Source organism: Rhineura floridana, chromosome 9 (assembly GCF_030035675.1).
Source record: "Rhineura floridana isolate rRhiFlo1 chromosome 9, rRhiFlo1.hap2, whole genome shotgun sequence".
In the NCBI taxonomy this organism is placed as follows: domain Eukaryota; kingdom Metazoa; phylum Chordata; class Lepidosauria; order Squamata; family Rhineuridae; genus Rhineura; species Rhineura floridana.
In genome coordinates this window covers 3,599,125-3,617,948 of record NC_084488.1, presented here as the reverse complement: position 1 = coordinate 3,617,948, position 18,824 = coordinate 3,599,125, and positions in this window count along the sequence as shown.

The window sequence follows — 18,824 nt, the reverse complement described above, 5'->3', positions numbered from 1 at the left end:
TCTTTTTGTTGTGAGCGGCCTACTGGACGCCGCGAATGCCGCCTTCGCTTTCTAACTCTTCTTCCCCGTCCCGACCCTTGGGCTAAAGTCTTTGGCTGCTCAATTAAGCCCAGATGAGAACGATTAATAACGAAGTAATGACAATAAGTTGGGCATCATACGCCCGAGCGCCCCCTCTGAATAGGAGTCGCTGGCACAAAAGAGCCGCAAAGAGCGTAGTCGGCGCTTTTCAAGGGCCTCGCCGGCCTCTCTTTTCTTCTTGCCGTTTGCCTCCGGCCTTCAACAGCAAATCAAGCTCGCTTTGGTGTCTTTGTCGCCTCTGGAGCGGCTCAGTGGGGCAGTGGCAACTGAGAAGAGCTTCTTTCCTTTTAACTGGAGGGCGCTGGCGCCACGCAGCCCCGACGGCAAGCTCCACAGCCAAAGCAAAGGCTCCTTTCGGGTAGCCCAGCCAGCTGCTCCTCCCTCGACGCAGCAGGGCCCGCAGCGGCAGCACCCGCTCGGACAGCTTGCCAGCACCAGCCCCCGCAAGAATAATACCTGCCTAACAACAACAGTATATCTAACCTTCCGGGCCTTTTTTATTCCCTAAAAAGCTCGTTTGGACTCGAACGTTTAGCGAAGGAGCCAGTGGGAGAAGGGGCCCGAGAAGTTGCACAACCTTTTCATCTGCGTGGATTGAGCTGCCCCCCGCCCCGCCCATCGCTGGCACGTGAAGTGGAGCCCATGCGGCACCCCCGCGTCTGGCCAGCCTGGCGCTGCCAGCCTGTACGCCGACGGAGGGGCTGAGCGTGTGAATGGGAAACTCGGTGGCCTGGCAGCCAGGCTTACTGGCAGGCAGGCGGGCTGTCGGCTTTCCGACGTGGTGTCCCGCGTGGAGCGCAGGGGCCGCGACACCGCTTAGTGTGGGCGGAAGAGATCTGCTTGCCGGCTTCCGGCTCATAGGCCTGATGGGGGAGAGGTGTGGCTCAAAGAGGCCTGGGTTGAAAGGTTTCTCCCTCTCTCATAACTTAGGTCAGGAATGGGCAGATCGGTTGTGAACTACAGTAGATGGGCAAGAGTTTCTGACTTCGTTGTTTAACAACAGAGATGACAAAATGGCTCCCTTTCCCTAAATTAGTTTGTTGAAATGACACCATGCCGGCTGGAAGGGACCCGATGGGTGTATGTCTTTTGCACCTGGCTCCAGCCTGGTAGGTCTTGGGGTTAGCCTGAAGTCTGCCCTCTCCTTCTCGAGGTCATCCCATTGAAACTGATTGTCAGGAGACTCCGGACAGTATGGCAGCCAAAAAGCAGCATCCCGGGGGGCCTCCAACACTTTCTAGATGGTGGACTTCACGGTCACAAGATGTGGCGAAGGCCGCTAAAAATGGCAATCCTTATGGAGGAGGAGGAAGGGTCTATCCGCAGCTTCTAACCATGACAGCTAAACAGAACTATCAGCTGAATATTCCGAGACAGTTCAGCTAGGAAGAAGGAAAAAACAGATACTGGATATAAGAGAGCAGGGAGGAATGGGGCCTTCGTGTCCTGCTGGCTTGTGGCTTTCTCAAAAGTATCTGACCGGCCACCGTTGGAAAGAAGATGCCGGCTTAGACTGAGTACTGGTCCCATCTAGCAGAGTTCTTTTTCTTCTGTCCCTGTGGACTTCCTGAGCAGCCCCTCTGCGCTAGCAACGTTAAGGGAGCCGCCGAAGCAGCTGCCGACGCGAGGAGGCTGCTGTGTATGGAACTCTTGGGACGCTTGCAGCTGCATTCCACCTTGGAAGCTGCACTGCAGCAGCGGCTTCAAGCAGCAGATCCCGTTCCCCCCCCCCCACGCACACACAAAAGGGAATGTGGTGTTGAAAGAAACCCAGCTTTACTTATTTTAAATAAACTACTTGAACTGTAGGCTTTGGATCAGTTGTGCTAAATCATTGCCTTTGGAAAAATGTTTGAACACCATCATTTCGCCTGACAGGAGCATAGAAAGCTGCCTTATACCGAACCACACCATTGGTCCACCTAGCGCAGTATTGTCTACACTGACCAGCAGCCACTCTCCAGAGTTTCAGGCAGGAGTCTCTCACAGCCCTACCTGGAGACACCTGGGCTTGAAGTTGGGACCTTCCGAACTCAAGGCAGATGCTTGTCAGGGCTCTTCCCCCAAACATTGCTTCCTCCAAAAAGTTGAGCATCCTCCATCCAGTTCTGAAGCTTCACTTCCCTGGCAGAAGCACTCTGGGTATGTTGGAATGTATGAGGTTCAACTCCAGCTTGGTGGGTTGAGGCTGCATGGGGTTAATAAGGGTAGCTAGGGAAGAGACCTCCTTGTTGCCAGGTTATACAGTAGGGCCCCGCTTATATGGCAGGTTCTGTTCCGGACCCCCGCCGTAAAGTGGAAAACGCCGTAAAGCGGAACCCCATTGACTTTAATGGGCTGCGTTGCGCCAAAACGGCGCAAAAGAGAAAAAAATAGCTTTTAAATTAAAAATGAAAGCCGCCGCATCAGCAGAACGCCTTAAAGCAGAATGCTGTAAAGCGGGGCCCTACTGTACCTGTCCTTTGATCCTTGCCATCTCTCCCCTTCCTGCTAGACTGATATGCAAAGGATGTTGATCCCAGTTTCTTCCCGCCTTCCCAGTTCCTTCTTCTTTCTCGAGAGGGGAGCAGACATCTTTCCTTTGTCTCTCCCTCTCAGCCAGCATGAGAGCTGCACTGGAACCAGTGCAGACTGCTCCAACATAGCTAGTTAGCTAGATATAGAACTCTTTCCTATCAAGCATGTACTTCCAGAATAAAGTAGTTCTTTCTTATTTTACAGCTTAAAGTCTCTGTCTGACTAATTTGCAGGGAAGGTAGAATCTTAGCAAATATTCAAACACACTCACGTAAGCTCGCGCAATACTCTCCGCTCTGCTAAGCAACTCAATAGAACTCCGACAGGGTAAACATATGGGTTATTACTTAACTGGTTCCCTCCTTCTAAGAAAACAAGCAACAGGGATGAAGTCTTCTTTAGCGGTTGACTGCAACCTCATTTTCACTGAGGTGGCTGACTCAGGCTTGAGCTGTACTACTTCAGACTGGGGGGGGGACTCAAATCAAGGAATGCTCCTCCATACTAAAAAAAACTACCCTGCATAGTTGCTGAGTGCTGTGGTTAATAATAAGAACCACAATAATATAATAAGTGTCTCTGTCCGGTCTTTTTAAAAACCTGAAAAGCAGCTTCTGATGTTGCTTTTGAGGGTGAAAGACCAACAGAGCAGGGGCTGTTCCAGCCATTTGTTCCACTAAAACGCCCTCCTCCAATCTGCCTCTTTTGCTACAGTGGAAACAATATGAAGACTTTGCATCTTTTGTCCCACAGGTACGAAAAACAGCTAGGGACAATTTTTACAGGAGAAACCACCTGGGCGGGGAGTTTGAGAAGACCTGGAGACCTGCCTTCTGCAGCTGACCACAGCCTCTGAATCTGCTTTTCAGTTGTTTTTGTTTCTGAAGTCTGAGACAAGAGACATGGAGATCAGTGTCGTTCAAGAGTGCTTCCAAATGGGAGTTTATTCTGGAATTGGTGATGCTCATGTACATATGTTTCTTTTGCCGTGTCCACAAGTCATCATCAAAGTGACAGCCTTTACTTTTTCTTTTTGACACATTTAATCTGGATTTCCCCTTACCATGAAAAAAACTGATAAGTAAAAATAACTGGTTATATATCTGCAGTCACTGCTGGTGTGGAGGCTTGTTGATGCTTTCTCTTTCATTTTGGTGGATGGTTTGTCATGTGTGTGGTGACGTTTCAGTGGGTGGCCTCTAATGTCACACTCCTACATCCATCTGCTCCTTGTGAGCACAAGCTAGCCATTTTCTTTCCATTGGCCTGAATTATTTCTACTGATTGCCACTTGCTGAAGGCACATTCAGATTTCAACAACCTGCTTAGGAGGAGGCTGTTCTCTCAAGATCTCAAAAAAGTGCATGTAGGTGATTACCTTAGAGACTAATGGCAGTACATGCATTGGGGTTTTTTTTTTGGGGGGGGGTAATACAGAGGTCTTGCACAAGGCATCAGTATTAAAAATATTTTTAAAATGGAAATGCTTCCCCACACACACAAAGCACAATTTTGCTCTTTGTGAAGCATAACTAAGGGTGTTAACATTTGCTCTTGTATATTTCTGGGTGGTGGTTTTCTAAAAGCTGTGAATGCACAGGTTCATAAATTCCCCAACCTGGTGTTCTCTAGATGTTTTGGACTACAGTTGCCATCATCCCTGATCATTGGAACGATGGGAGTTTCAGAAGTAGATATTTCTTTTTTAATGTTCAGTAAAACTATTTAACAACCTTACTTGTTTCTTGCATTTTATGCTTATCCAACCAACCAACCCTTCACTGAAGTGAATATTAATCTGCTACTGTTACACTGGACTGAAGAGGGTGTTTAATATGAGCTGTGTCTGTCCTTGATGCCCTGGATGTCCTATTTCCTGATATAGTCTAGCAGCTGACATTCATAAGGGCAGCATTGCTGGATCAAATGAAAGGCCTACTTAGTCTAGCATCCTGTCTCTCCAGTAGCCTAACTCTAACCCTGATCCTGGATATAGACTATATAGCAGGGATGGAGAACCTCTGGCTTGCAGGCCTCCCCAATTTAGCCTTTGAGGCTGCTTTCCCCAAACCACGGCCAACTGCCCTGCATCTGCTTCTGCATTCGATCCCTGAAGAAAACAGGATTGAACTCCCCACTCAGCAGCTGCTAGGTGGGGAGTTCAATCCTGCTTGCTCACTATCTCCCCACCCCCATGCCTGTGGGCCATCTGTGACAGGTGGGCAAGTCCACCCACTTGTCAGTCACATGAGGTCATTATGATGTCAGATGTTTGAGAGGTAAATGGCCCTGTCCACCTATCAAACTTGCCTTGCGGGGCTGGCGGAGGGAGATAAAGATCCAGCCCACTGGGCCAAAAAGGTTCCCCACCCCTGCCACATAGTCGTCATGACTAGCAGCCGTTACTAACTTTATTCTCCAAGAATTTGCAGTCAAGAATTTGTCTAGTTCCTTTTTCAAAGCCGTCTATGCTTGTTGCGGCCATCACTTGCTTTTGTGAATCCCATTCACTTCTCCATATCTGAACCATATGGACTTTCCCTTAACAGATTTCATGCTTTCGTCTTTGGTGCCCCCTATACTTGGAACCCCTCGCAGAACATGCGACACTGCCTCTCGCCCTTTCTTCAAATCTCCCAACAAAACCCACATCTTCCATGAAGCCTGTGGCCTCATTCCCTTCAGTCCATTTTAATTAGGCATGTGAACTAAAGGGAATGAGGCCACATTTTAAGTATTTTCCCCATGCTTCCTGTCTTTTCTTCACCTGCTGACTGTTGTCTGCCCCACAGTTGAAACTTAGGCCAAAGCTCCTGGGGGCAGCAACCTTTTTGCCAAGTGCAAAGCCCCATATACACTGATGCAGCTATCTAATACTAATAATAAAGATGAACAACAAATAAATAAATTTTGAATAATTTCAGTGGTTATGAATTTAAAATAGTAACAGCAGCAGCAATCAATCAATCATTTTATTACAGTCCCAAGACCAGCCAACATATAATAATACAAACAAAGATTAAAAACAATTATATGATTTACTCAGGAACATTTCACTTTAAATAAATTATATCTTTGGTTTCTTAAACAGTTGGAGACTAAAACATATTATATTACAAACAGGATCGTTCATATGATTTTGTAGCTGGACCTCTAGAAGCCAGTAAAAAAATAAAATAAAATGAAATAAATAGTTAAACATTTATGAGTTTTGGGACTATGTTAAAATGTGTCTGCATTAGAACTACTACGGGTTAAAAATTAATACAAAAATTAAAATTGTTAATATCCTAATCAGTATACTTATTAAGAGGGATTTTTTTTGCATTTCTTTCCTATAATTTAAGGCAGCCAAACTGTACTTGGCAACTACTAATGTCGTCTCCGCAGAGGTGTCACCCAGTAAATAATCCAACCAGAAGGATTCTGATCTGTGTATGAAGGGAGCTAAAAGGGGAGAAATTAGTTGGAGTCTCAATGGACGATAAAATAGACATCTCAATAAAACATGTGCATTCATTTCAATTTCTCCTTCCCCGCACGGACACAATCGTTCCTCATATGGGATTTTATTAAATCGTCCTTCTAAAAGAGCTGATGGGAGAACATTGAGTCTGATCCAGGTAAAGGCCTTCTGATATTTGGGAATAATTAAGTCTGATATATATGACATAGGCATCAGAAAACGTAGATTGCATCTTTGGTTTTTTATTAGCATTTGTTGATGTTGAACATCGATATCTTTTAATCTCTGTCTAATGTTAAGCCGTGCAGCCTCTAAACCCATTTCGTAGATTGCTTGAATAGAGTATCCTATATTTAGAACTTTATTTTGAATCCCATTTGCCCTGATGGGTTTATAGTTGTCAATCAGTATATGGGAGGTTAGACCTTCCGGTTCAAATATAAGGTTTAGCCAGGTGTTGATCCTATAGTGCCATACTCTAGTAACAGCAGCAGCAACCGCAACAACAGCCACAAGATGATGATAAAGATCTCCAGCTCATTCTTGCTGCAACCTGTTCTCTCCATCTCTGTTCTGGTGCTAGTTCAGCTCCATCTGCTGTACAGCTTGAGTATAATCAGTTTGCCTTAACACTTTCCAAAGTAGTGGGAGAAACAAAACAACTTTCAATGCTATGTTAGAACCTGGTTCTGAAGTCCTTAAAGCAGAAATGTATGTGTGTGGGGGTGGGGTTCCCAGCTCTTTTAAAGTTAATCAGTTCCAGATCCAGATTGTTTTCCAGCTCTATAAATCAGGCTGAAAATGCACCAGAAGCACTGTTGGCTTGTTGCTTCTTTTAGCACATCCTTTCTTGTAAAATACAGATTAAAGGGACCAGCCCTGGCATAATTGGTTCCCTCTGAACCCAAAGGGACCATAAATCAGAGAAAAGGAAATCAGCAAGCAGCTGAGATCCCTGGTTTAATTTGTTAAATTGTCTTTAATGAACTCAAGAAAATGTGTGATGCTGTTGACCTTGGGTTGCCTCACCAACAACTAGTTAGAATTCCGGCATTTCTGGAATAGATCTCCATTAACTGTATTTATGATCAGGATGATAGCACTATTTCTAGACCAGCCCAGCATATTTTGGTGCCTGAGATAGAAAACCCAAAATAGCACCCTTTCCTATTAATAGGAAAAAGTCCCAATTCACTAGGAAGTTTTCCAATTCAAGCCTCATTTAAAGGGACAGGAGCTGCACACAACAGTTCATGCCCATGGGTGAGTTTGGCTTGTCTTCCCATCTGCTACACTAAAAGCACTCCAAATCTACTACCTTAGGTGGCTGCTTCACATTGTCTCTGTAATTAAACTTCAGTTGGACCTATATTCTAATCCTGCACTAATGAACATGGAATTTGTTCTAGTCATAGTTGCAGGGGGCTAGGGACATCAGCTGAGAATGTGCATCCAGTGGAATTCATAAACGTGGATCTATGAACTATCAAAAAGATGACGAAGGGAGTGAATGGTCAGTTTGGATAAATCATGCATGGGTTGAAGGAAAGTGGACAGAGAAAAGTTTTTAATTATTTTCTAATAATGGAAGGACTTAAGGTCACTCAATAAAATTGATTGACAGTATATTCAGGACAGACAAAAGAAAATACTCCGTTACAATGACTTTTATTGATCATTTTAATGGATTTTTTTGTTTTTTGCTTCTAATGCTTTACTGTTAAGTGGTATACAAATCTTGTTAAATAAATAAACAATTGATTTATGAGATATGCTTCTGCAAGATGTGGTGATGGCCACTGGTATAGATTGCTTTACAAGGGGAGTAGACATATTTATGGAGAATATGTCTATCAATTACTATTGAAACCATGATAGCTCAGTGGAACCACCATGCTCAGAGACACAGTATCTCTAAACACCAGTTGCTTGTAAGCAACCAGTGGGTTGTGGAAGGGAGCTATTGGTTCTCAGAAGCATCTGACTAGCCACTTCCTTTAGATGGAACTTTGATCTAACCCAGCATGGCTCTTCATATATTCTTATAATTCAGTAGTGCGGAATCTTGGGCTCAGGACCCAAATATATCTATCTGGCCCTTGGGACTCTCCATTGGCCACGCTTCCTCCCTAGACCACACCCCTCTCCCAAGCTACACCCCTCACTGGTCATGCTCTGTACCCGTCTCACGTGCTGTCGCCCGGCTGGAATGTGTCCCCTTGTTTGCCTGGATGGAGAGCGAGAGGTGTGCAGAAACCTGTGACTTTTGTGTAGCTTGAATGTAGCTCACCTGACAAAAGTCTGTGACACATCTTTTTTGCCTCTAGCTGGCCCCAACCTATGAAGTGCATGTGATCACCCTCCCCAAAGCTTGCCCCTACTCCTGAAAATGTCTTGCTGGTTTGAGGTGGGTATGTTTAGGATCGGGTTGCCACTGGTTTCAATGGAATCTATTTACTTCTTACCAGGGCTCGCACCAGGCATGACTGGGCCCTTGGGCACCAGCTTGCACCAGGTGCACGGCTCCTGCCTGTTTCACCTACCTCTCGCTTGTCTCCCATTCCTGCATGTGCTGTGCACACAGGGCTGCCATCAGCCAAGATGGCAGCGGAAGCTTCTCTAGGGGCTGATGTCTCCGCCACCATCTTGGTTGATGGCACGCATGCGCGGTATGCTACTTCCATGTATGTGCGAGCACATGCCTGCCATCAACCAAGATGGCAATAGGAGCATCAGCCCTTTAAAAAAGCCTCCATCACCATCTTGGTTGATGGCAATCCTGAGCACATAGCCTCAGAAGACAGGTAGGTTGAGCAAGCGAGCAAACAGGTGGGCAGCCTGAAGCTCCCTCCCTGCGATCCACAGCAGGGAGCCTGCCACAGATTTCGGAAAGGGAGCACTATTCCCCCACTCTAACGAGGGGCCACAGGGCCCTAGACCAGGGCCTGACCTGGCAGCGCTTTGTTACTGGCTCAGAGCACTTCAATGAGAGGTTTCTGGATGGGGTTATAGCTCCTGGGTTATACTCATGATGCAAAAACAGCCCCCTGTGTTCTGTGGCTTACATATCTTATATATCTTTTTTTTTAAGTAGAAAAACGTAGGAAAGGTCATTCTCACTGGCTTTTGCTCACAGGAGTTCATTCCAACATGAACCAACTTCTTATTCATGTAACTGAAACAGAATACAACTTTTCATATGCAGAGGCCACAAAATGTAATGGGTTAGGGTTAGGATTCAGGCTAAGTTAGTCATACTTCAGTTCTATTAATTAAACTTAAGTTAAAGCACAGTCCTAACCATGTCTACTCAGACGTAAGTCCTACTTCATTAGAATTCCACTGTAACAAGTCTGCTGCTAACCCAATTACTTTAATCCTCATGCATAAATAATCTTCCAAAGTTGGTGTCATATTGAGAAGATGAGGATTGATTTTTTTTCTGTCTCACAGTTTGTTTGAACATGCAAAAAAAGATGATCACTGGCATTTGAGTAGACAAGGCCAAGTGGGACCTGCAACAAAACCTGCAGTGTTTCCTCTGGCCCTAAAAGGAGTGTTCCAGTTCAGGCCTCCCAGGGGAGGTTCTGGAGAGGGAAAAGGAAAAGGAACACATTTTTTACTCCTCCTCCAAGCTTTCCCTGCTATGCTATATCACCAGGGGGCTTCCAGTTGAAACCCTGAGCATTTTATACCTACATATAGGAAGCTCTGGACAGTGGGGAAGGGAAAAATGATCCTTCTTCCCAAAACTATATAATGTGTGTGGGGCTAACCTCATGGCACGCTCGTATGTGTGTACACACGCACGCACGCATGCACGCACGCACGCTCTCTCTCTCTCTCTCCCTCCCTCCCTCAACTCTCTTTCTCTTAATGCTCTCCATTTATCCCCCAAGCCCTTTGTTATTTTTCCAGTTGCTACCATCATGCTCCCTGCCTCAATGGCTCTCAACTATGGACTTAATTGATAAGTCTTGCAAAGCCTGCCTGATGTCTAGTTCCTTTAAAGCAGCCTTTCCCCCCAGTGTCTGTTTGGTTTTTTAAAAATATGTGTGAAATAGGAATATTTTCATGGTCCTATTTCTTAGCAGTGATATAAATGCAAACAGCAGGATGAGAATCAACCAGTCCACCCTTTCCCTCAGACACAAATAATTACAGACACAATCTTCTTAAGTAAAAGATAAAGAATGTTTACTCATGACCCTTCATATGTTCAGGAAACATAGGCTCTAGCTTAGATGAAATAAAAGGAGTCTCAGTCTTGGAGAGGAGCATGTGCATGCTTAATGGAGAATATGCAAAAATCCCAGACAAAGGAGGAGGAAGAGAAAGCCAGGTAACCCCACCCTTTAGGAAGTTACATCACTGGTAAACAGGTACATGGGATATTTCCCAAATATCCCTTAAAGAGAGCATGCAAGTTTGCTTATTCTAACAGTGTCTTCCAGATGTTTTGGACTGCAGCTCCCACTTGCCCCAGCCAGCATGACTAATGGTCAGATATGATGAGAACTGTAGTCCAAAACACCTAGAGGGCACCAGGCTGGTAAAGGCTGCTTTAAAGTTTAGAAACTTCTGCCTCTCTCTCTAGGTCAGGGGTAAGGAATCTTTTCAGACCTAGTGCAACCTTGTACGAGCTGCATGCCAGTGATGGGCAGGACCAGAGGTGAAAGTGGGTGGAGCAACAGATGTGACTCTTACCTTTGTACAGTAGGCTACATTCCAGCCATGCAAAAGCTCAACGGTTTCAAACCCACCATGTTCCAGCCTACATAAAGAGATGCAAGGGACATTACTGCAATTCAAAGACACTTCCTGGGACCTCAGAGGTGCTTATCAGGCTTTTTTAGTTTTTTTTTAGTTTTCCTTTTCCTTTACAATTTTCCATTACAAGTTGACCTAGAAAGTCTCCTAAATACGTAGAACATGTTCCCATATTTTTGGGTGTCTCCGTTTTACTTCCAAACTGATAGGCACTCAACCACCTAAATTCACTATTTGAGGAAACAAATGGGACCGGCCACAAAATACTGCAGTGACCCTCTCCCCCTACCAGGAGTGCTTCTGTTCAGGATTGTACTCAGCCAGCTATGCCCTCCTATGTGATGCTCCATTGCACCCCTTCTGGTTTTTCTTTTCCTTTTCCAAATGGCACTCAACATTCTGTGGCTACTGAGTATGCTCAGTTAGTGGGGACAAGTTTGTCCCTTGGGGATTTTGAAAATTATTTTTATTTTTAGCCCTTCTACAAACCCGAAGTTCCTCCAAGAATTCCTCTTAGTGAATCCATTTTGGCTCCAGCCCTGTTAGAAATAATAGAAGTGCCACCTTAAAAACAGTAAATTCAATCTTTGCTACCACAGTGACAAAATTCAAAATCTAATTTATTTGAATTTACACATCCCCTCTCTCTCTCTCTCTCTCTCTCTCTCACGCACACACACACACACACACACACACACACACACACACACAGAGACAGAGACAGAGACAGAGAGTGTAACAACATGCTATTAAAAACACAACAAAGTACAGGTGGGTTCATGTCGGGAGATGTGTTCCATCAGGTATTGTGGTCCCAAGCGGTATAAGGCTTTATAGGTTAAAACCAGCACCTTGAATCGAGCTCGGAAACATACAGGCAGCCAATGCAAGCGGGCCAGAATCAGTTTTATATGTTTGAACCATCTGGTCCCTGTTACCAATCTGGCCGCTGTATTTTGCACAAATACCATCTTCAAAGGCAGCCCCACATAGAGAGCATTGCAGTAATCTAACTTGGAGGTTACCAGAGCATGGACCACTGAAGCCAGGTTATCCCTGTCCAGATAGGGATGTAGCTGGGCCACCAACCAAAGTTGGTAGAAGGCACTCCGTGCCACTGAGGCTACCTGAGCCTCAAGTGACAGAGATGGTTCTAGGAGAACCCCCAAGCTACAAACCTGCTCCTTCAAGGGAGTGCAGCCCCATCCAGGACAGGTTGAACCATCCGGTCAGAAGAACCACCCACTAGCAGCATCTCAGTCTTCTCTGGATTGAGCCTCAGTTTATTAGTCCTCATTCAATACATTGTCACAGCTAGGCACTGGTTCAGCACATTGACAGCTTCACCTGAAGAAGATGAAAAGGAGAAATAGAGCTGCGTGTCATCACCATACTGATGGCAACACACTCCAAAGCTCTGGATGACCACACCCAATGTTTTCACGTAGATGTTGAACAGCATGGGGGACAGAACTGACCCCTGCGGAACCCCATACTGGAGAGTCCAGGGTGCCGAGCAATGACCCAATACAGGCTGTCTGTGCTCAGCAATCACAGTGCATGAGGTAAGGCACCATCATCACCACAGCAGGCGCAGAATGGTGACAATGTTGTGGGGAAGAACAGAAAACTAGATGAAAGCAGAGGGAATGCAATGGTGTATCCTGGCAAAGTATATATATAAAAAGAGTAGAGAGAACCCTCCAATTGTCTGGATAGATCATTTCCTGGTTCATACTGAGAAGCTATTTTTAAATAGCTCCAGGGAAAGAAATGAACGCAGTTCATAGAAACCAGTGGGAAAATCTACATGTGAGTGGCATTTAATGTGGCTGGTACTAATATTTGCACCCTATGCCTCCCTAAAACCCAAAAGGCAGCAGTAAAGAGAAGAGGTCCTGCTTTTTCTAAGGCTGTATACATATTACCAGCTTAAAACACAGCTAGGTCATGCTTTTTCTCTTTTGATCAAAGCTGGTTTGGGGTAAAATGCATCAAAATGCAGCATTTAATAAGAAATGACAGGATAGGCATAGGTTAGATATAGATTGTAGCTAAAGTCATGCATGCACTTCTTCCCAAACCAGCAGTGGGCGTGCACTGGATGCAGAGGAAACAGGAATGTGTACATAGCCATAGTTCTTATTTAGGAGAAACTTTTTTCTAAAAAATGCTAATGCAAATTCTAAGTAGATAAACTTACAGCAGCTGACTACTTGCTGCAGGGGTGGGGAACCTGCAGCCTTCCAGCTGGAGTTGGACTACACTTCTCACCATCCCTGACCATTGGTCATGCTGGTGGGGGTTGCTGGGAGCTGGAATCCCACAACATCTGAAGTGCCACAGTTTCTACATCCCTGACTAACTACTTTGCATGTAACTATCAGTTGCTTGCTCTCAGCTGAGCTTGAGCAGCACTCTGCCCATCCCCAGCCCTAATGAGGCCTGAGCATGCTCAATGGGCATGGAATACTTACTGATGGCTGGGGGGCGAGGAGAATGAAAACTGGGGAAGGAAGGGTAATGGATTGAAGTGGCTGAAATCCTGAACAGATACATTCCATCCCGCCACGTTTTGTTGCACGGTCCCACCTAATAGTATTCTCAATTCTTTCAGTGCTAGTCCGTAAGTAGACACCAATGGGAGCTTTCCTTCCAATTCAAAGAACAGCTTCAAAGGAGCATTTTTTGCCAGAAAAGTGTTAAACTCCCTTCCATCTGCTGTTAGCCTGTTAATGATCAGCATCTCCACCCAGTGGCTGCTATTTGCATTTTTTAAAATGTGCATGTTAAATGCAAAGTTGTATCTAATGTTACATATAGATTGGTCCTAAGCTAAAATCATTCTCTGCAACATGCTAGTTTTCTATGTTCAGGAGCACTTAATTTGGGAAAGCGCTAATATGTGTGATTTCCCCATCAACTATCTGAAGTTGCCCAACCCAGGAACATCTCTACCATGTAACCTGATGTTTGGGTAGAGTTGCTCTTTTGTTACCTGGAAACAGCCCTTAAAGTATGTGGAATATGCGATGCACATTTCTACCTAGAATTCAGCAAGACAAAAAATAGGGGCTCATTCTAAGCCTAAGGCAGCATCCTTGTGAAGACTGGATTGGCTGAAAAGCACTTTTCTCTGCTCCCCTCTCGACAGAGAAGAAAGAAAAACTGGGAAGGTGCGAAGGAACTGGGATCAACATCCTTTGCATATCAGTCTAGCAGGAAGGGGAGAGACGGCAAGGATCAAAGGACAGGTATAGCCTGGCAACAAAGAGGTCTCCTCCCTAGCTACCCTTATTAACCCCATGCAGCCTCAACCCACCAAGTTGGAATTGAACCTCATACATTCCAACACCCCTTCTCGATGAGAACTTGGTTCATTCTACAAGGTGCATCTTGCCTTGTAGTTTCTGGACTTTGCCCAATGGTTTGGTCAAAGCATCAGCTGTCATCTCTTCTGTTGGACAGTAGGTCATCTCTAGAAGTCCTTTCTCCCTTATGTCCTTGAGGTAGTGGAACTTCACATCAATGTGCTTCATGCAAGAACTTTGCCCTTCAGATTCCGCGAGTCTTATGCAGGCTTGATTGTCCTCAAGTATTCTGATAGGCTCTGGTTCAGATATGCCCAAGTCTCTTAGAAGCTTGCGTAGCCACAGCATTTCCTTGCATGTCTCATCAGCTGATACGTACTCAGCCTCAGTAGATGAGTGTGCTACAGTCTCTTGCTTTCGACTTGTCCAGCAGATAAGTGACTGCCCATAGTAGAACAAGTTTCCACTGGTTGACTTACGATCTTTGGTGTCTCCAGCCCAGTCAGCATCAGGATACCCTAGAAGGTTAGGATCTCGAGTAGCTGATAGCTTCAGTTTTAAGTTTGCAGTGCCTTTCAGATATCTTGCCATTCTCTTGACTGCTTCCCAGTCTTTCTTGTTTGGCAAGCTGGTTTTTCTGCAAAGGTATCCCACTGCTACCTCCACATCTGGTCTGGTTGTTGTGCTGATGTACAGGAGTTTCCCTATAGCTTGTCTGTACCTTTCGTTGTCTGCCCAGGGTTGATTGTTCTGGTCTGGTTTCAAGTATCCTATTTCCATTGGTGTAGGTGCTTCAGTCCTAGACTCTCAAGTAGGTCTTGAATCTTTTGTTTTTGATTCAGAAGAAAGGATCCATCATCCTCTCTTTCAATTTGCATTCCAAGGTAGTATGTGATGTCACCTAGACATTTCACTTCAACCTCCTTGCTTAGATTATTTACTAACTCTTGCTTGTCTTGTGGATTCTCATAAGCCAGTAGTAAATCATCTACATAAATCAAAATGTAAGTCCATTTGTTGTTCTTGAATCTGCTATATAGGCATTGGTCTGCTTCGCCTCTTTTATAGCCTTGTTTCGAGAGCATTTGGTTCAGTTTGTCATTGCATGCTCTTGCAGCTTGTTTCAGTCCATAGATGCTGTTTTGCAGTTTGCATACTAGGGTTTCCTTTCCTGGTATTTCAAAGCCTGGTGGTTGTTGCATGTGGATTTCATCTTCTATTTCCCCATGCAAGAACACTGTTTTTATATCCATGTGTTCCACCTGCATTTTCTTGTTAGCAGCAACACTTAGGAGAGTTCTGATTGTTGTATGTTTGACTACAGGAGCAAAGGTTTCATAGTAGTCTTGTCCATACTTTTGAGAGCATCTTTTGGCCACTAGTCTTGCTTTGTATCTCTCAATGTTCCCTTCAGCATCTGGCTTTTTCTTGAATACCCACTTGCAACCTCCAGCTTTCCTTCCTTGAGGAAGCTTGCTAAGTGTCCAAGTTTTGTTCTTGTGTAGAGCTTCCACCTCTTCCTTGGCTGCCTGCCTCCACCTCTCAGCTTCAGGTTTGGGTAAGGCTTCTGGGTCTCAGGCTCTGGAAGTTCATCAGCTCTTGCAAAGTAGGACAGTCTCAGTGGAGGTAGAGCGTCTTGGTGCAGGACTCTCTGCTGCCCCTTCTGGCTGTGCAGGTTCCCCTTCTTGCTCTGATTCCTCACTGTCCTCCAGTGCTGGCATGTTGCTGTAATCTGTAGTGCTGTATGGTATTTCTACTTCATCTTCTTCACTGTTGTGGTCTTGGGATGGTGCCCCTTCTGGTTGGAATGCACCTTGACCTCCATCAAAGTAGACAGCTCTTTGGATTTCAATCCTTTCTGTTTTGGGATTTAGGATTCTGTATCCCTTTTGCTTTGAAGAATATCCAACGAAGATTCCTTCCTTTGTAGTGTTGTCCAATTTGGTTCTCTTCTGGTGTGGAATGTGACCATACACTTTTGATCCAAACACCTTTAAATGAGCCAAACTGGGTATGCGCCCATACCATAATTCGAATGGAGTCTTGTTGCCATTCACCTTTGTTGGAAAATGATTTTGTAGATAGGTGGCAGTATACACTGCCTCTCCCCAATGCTTCTGTGGGAGACTGGCATCTTCCAGCATGGATCTCACCATCTCAATAAGGGTTCTGAATTTTCTCTCCGAGACTCCATTCTGTTCTGGGTTGTGGGGTACAGTGGTTTGACGCTCAATCCCATTTTCAAGCAGAAACTGCTGGGTAGCATGTGACATGTACTCCCCTCCATTATCAGAATGCAGAATTTGTGGTTTTCTCTGAAATTCTGTGGTCACCATTGCAATATATTCTTTGAGTTTCTGAAGCATTTGCCCCTTCTCCTTCAATATATATATTACAGTGAATCTTGAAAAATCATCAATAAAACTCACAATAAATTTGTTCCCACCATGTGAATGAATTGGCATTTTGCAAATGTGCTGTGAATCAACTCTAGGGGGCTCTTAGTCTTCCTTTCACTGTGCTTAGGAAAACTTAGTCTGGTCCATTTAGCTTTAACACAGCAAGTACATTTCCCCTTTTCTTGGCAGGGTTCAATTTGCATGCCTCTTACTAAATTATTCTTTTGAAGGGTATTTATCTTTGCAATGTCTTTATGCCCTAATCTTCTATGCCATAAATATAAACATGACTTGTTACAGCATTCTTTCACAACATTAGCTTGTGGACTTTGTTGATCAACTTCATACATTCCCTTTCGCTTAGTAGCTGTGCATAAAATTTCACCATCTCTAGAAATTGTGCAGGAATCTTGTTCAAATAACACTGAGCACCCAATGTTTGTAGTTTCACTAACAGACACTAACTTGTTAGAAATCCCTGGGGTCCAGAGCGCATTCCTGAGATAAATTTCCTCAGTGCCGCTTGGAGTCTGGCAAATCAGCTTAGCATCCCCCTGCCCTCTTATGGGCAGGACTTTCAAGTCCACCAGTTTAACTGTTCCTTCATTTATGAGATGAGCACTGGCCCCTGAATCCACATAGAAATGTGCATCATTATAACATTTTTCAACATGGGTTACTTGAAAGCCTTTTGCATTTTTCTTTTCTGTCCCTTTAAATCCTCTATCTTGTTTTTCAAACTTTCCTTCTCTCTTGTCACATTGACTTTTAAGGTGTTTTTCTGAATTGCATAGAAAGCAATGCTTGGCTTTAACATTTGGTGATTGCCTCCTTTGTTCCCCAAATCTGCACTTGACTGGGAGTCGGCCAGCAGCTTGGCCAGTTTGTTTACTTAGGAAAGAGGAGACACTATGCTTTCTGAGAGAACTGCTCTCTCACTTCTGAAATAATCTCATTTAGAGTCTTTTTCTGTTGTTGTAAAACAAGTACAAAAGTTTCCATGTACTTTGGAAGGGAGTCTAGGAATAAAGCGATCTGTACATTTTGGTCCAGCTGCGTCCCCACCTCTTCTATCCCTTAGACTAACATCATGAATTTTGTAAGATGTTTCTCAAAAGAATCATCCCTCATTTGCAAATTAATAAGACTTCTTAACATTGCAATCAGATGTGCTTGGCCTTTGGGCTGAAGGCTTGATTCCAGTGCAGACCACATCTCTCTAGCGTTTTTACATTTCATGATCAAAGGAAGCTGCAAATTACTCACGGATTTAGTGATAAGATCCTGTACTGTTTCATCTTTCTCCTTCCAACCTGTTTACTCCTCCCGAGAAGCCGCTTCTGGTTCTGATCCTGTAATCACTTCCAACAGCTTCTGTTGCCTCAGGTGATTTTTCATACGGAATTCCCATAGCTTCCACTCTCTGGGCTTGAACTTAGCTGTTGTGCTAAGGTCGCCATTCTTAAGTAAATGCCTTTTCATTGAATAAACTCTGAAGGTCTCTATTTAGCTTCCTTGATTCAAACACAATAGCTCCTTTAATTGCTCAAATCTCCTTTTGCATGGCTGGGCCATAACCTGTCGGAATTCTACATACATTTTACAGTTTTAGGTAAAATACTGTAGGTGTAACGTAAACATTGCAGTGAGTGAAATGGTTTTAAGAAACTGGGTGAATAGGTTTTCAATTCCAGAGTTTCAAATCTATTTATCCACACAAGAATTTTGGATTTTATGGATTGTGCTGGGTTTACCAATGTTTCACCGTTAGGATGCTTAGAACCCTGCCTACGTTCTTACAACAAATCATAAGATTTCTTCCTCAAGATGCACCTCTTTACCCTGGCCTTTGACACCAGAGATGCATATTTTTAGGACCCAGCCTATTTTTTATGATGTGATTTTAGGTCGCTTTTAACTCTTTTTCATGATGTATTTTAAAACTGTTGTGACCTACCCTGGGAATATTGGATGGAGGGTGGGTAATAAATTAAAATAATTAATAATAGAATGTTTACCACCTAGCGCACAATGCAATGAACTAAGGAGCAGCCTCTTACAATAAGAGGGAAAATATGAAGGTTCTAAAAGTACAGCAAGAGCTTCCTGTCACGCTTGCAGATCCAGTGGAGGGATGGGGAGGATGAATAATCATGTCTTGCTGTTGAATGTTGAAGATCTCCCCTGCACATCTGAATGGGATAACAAAGCTGGAGATCATTTTTCAAATGAGGATTGTCCAAATGAAAAGAGGACATTTTCCGTCTCCTTTTGAATTTC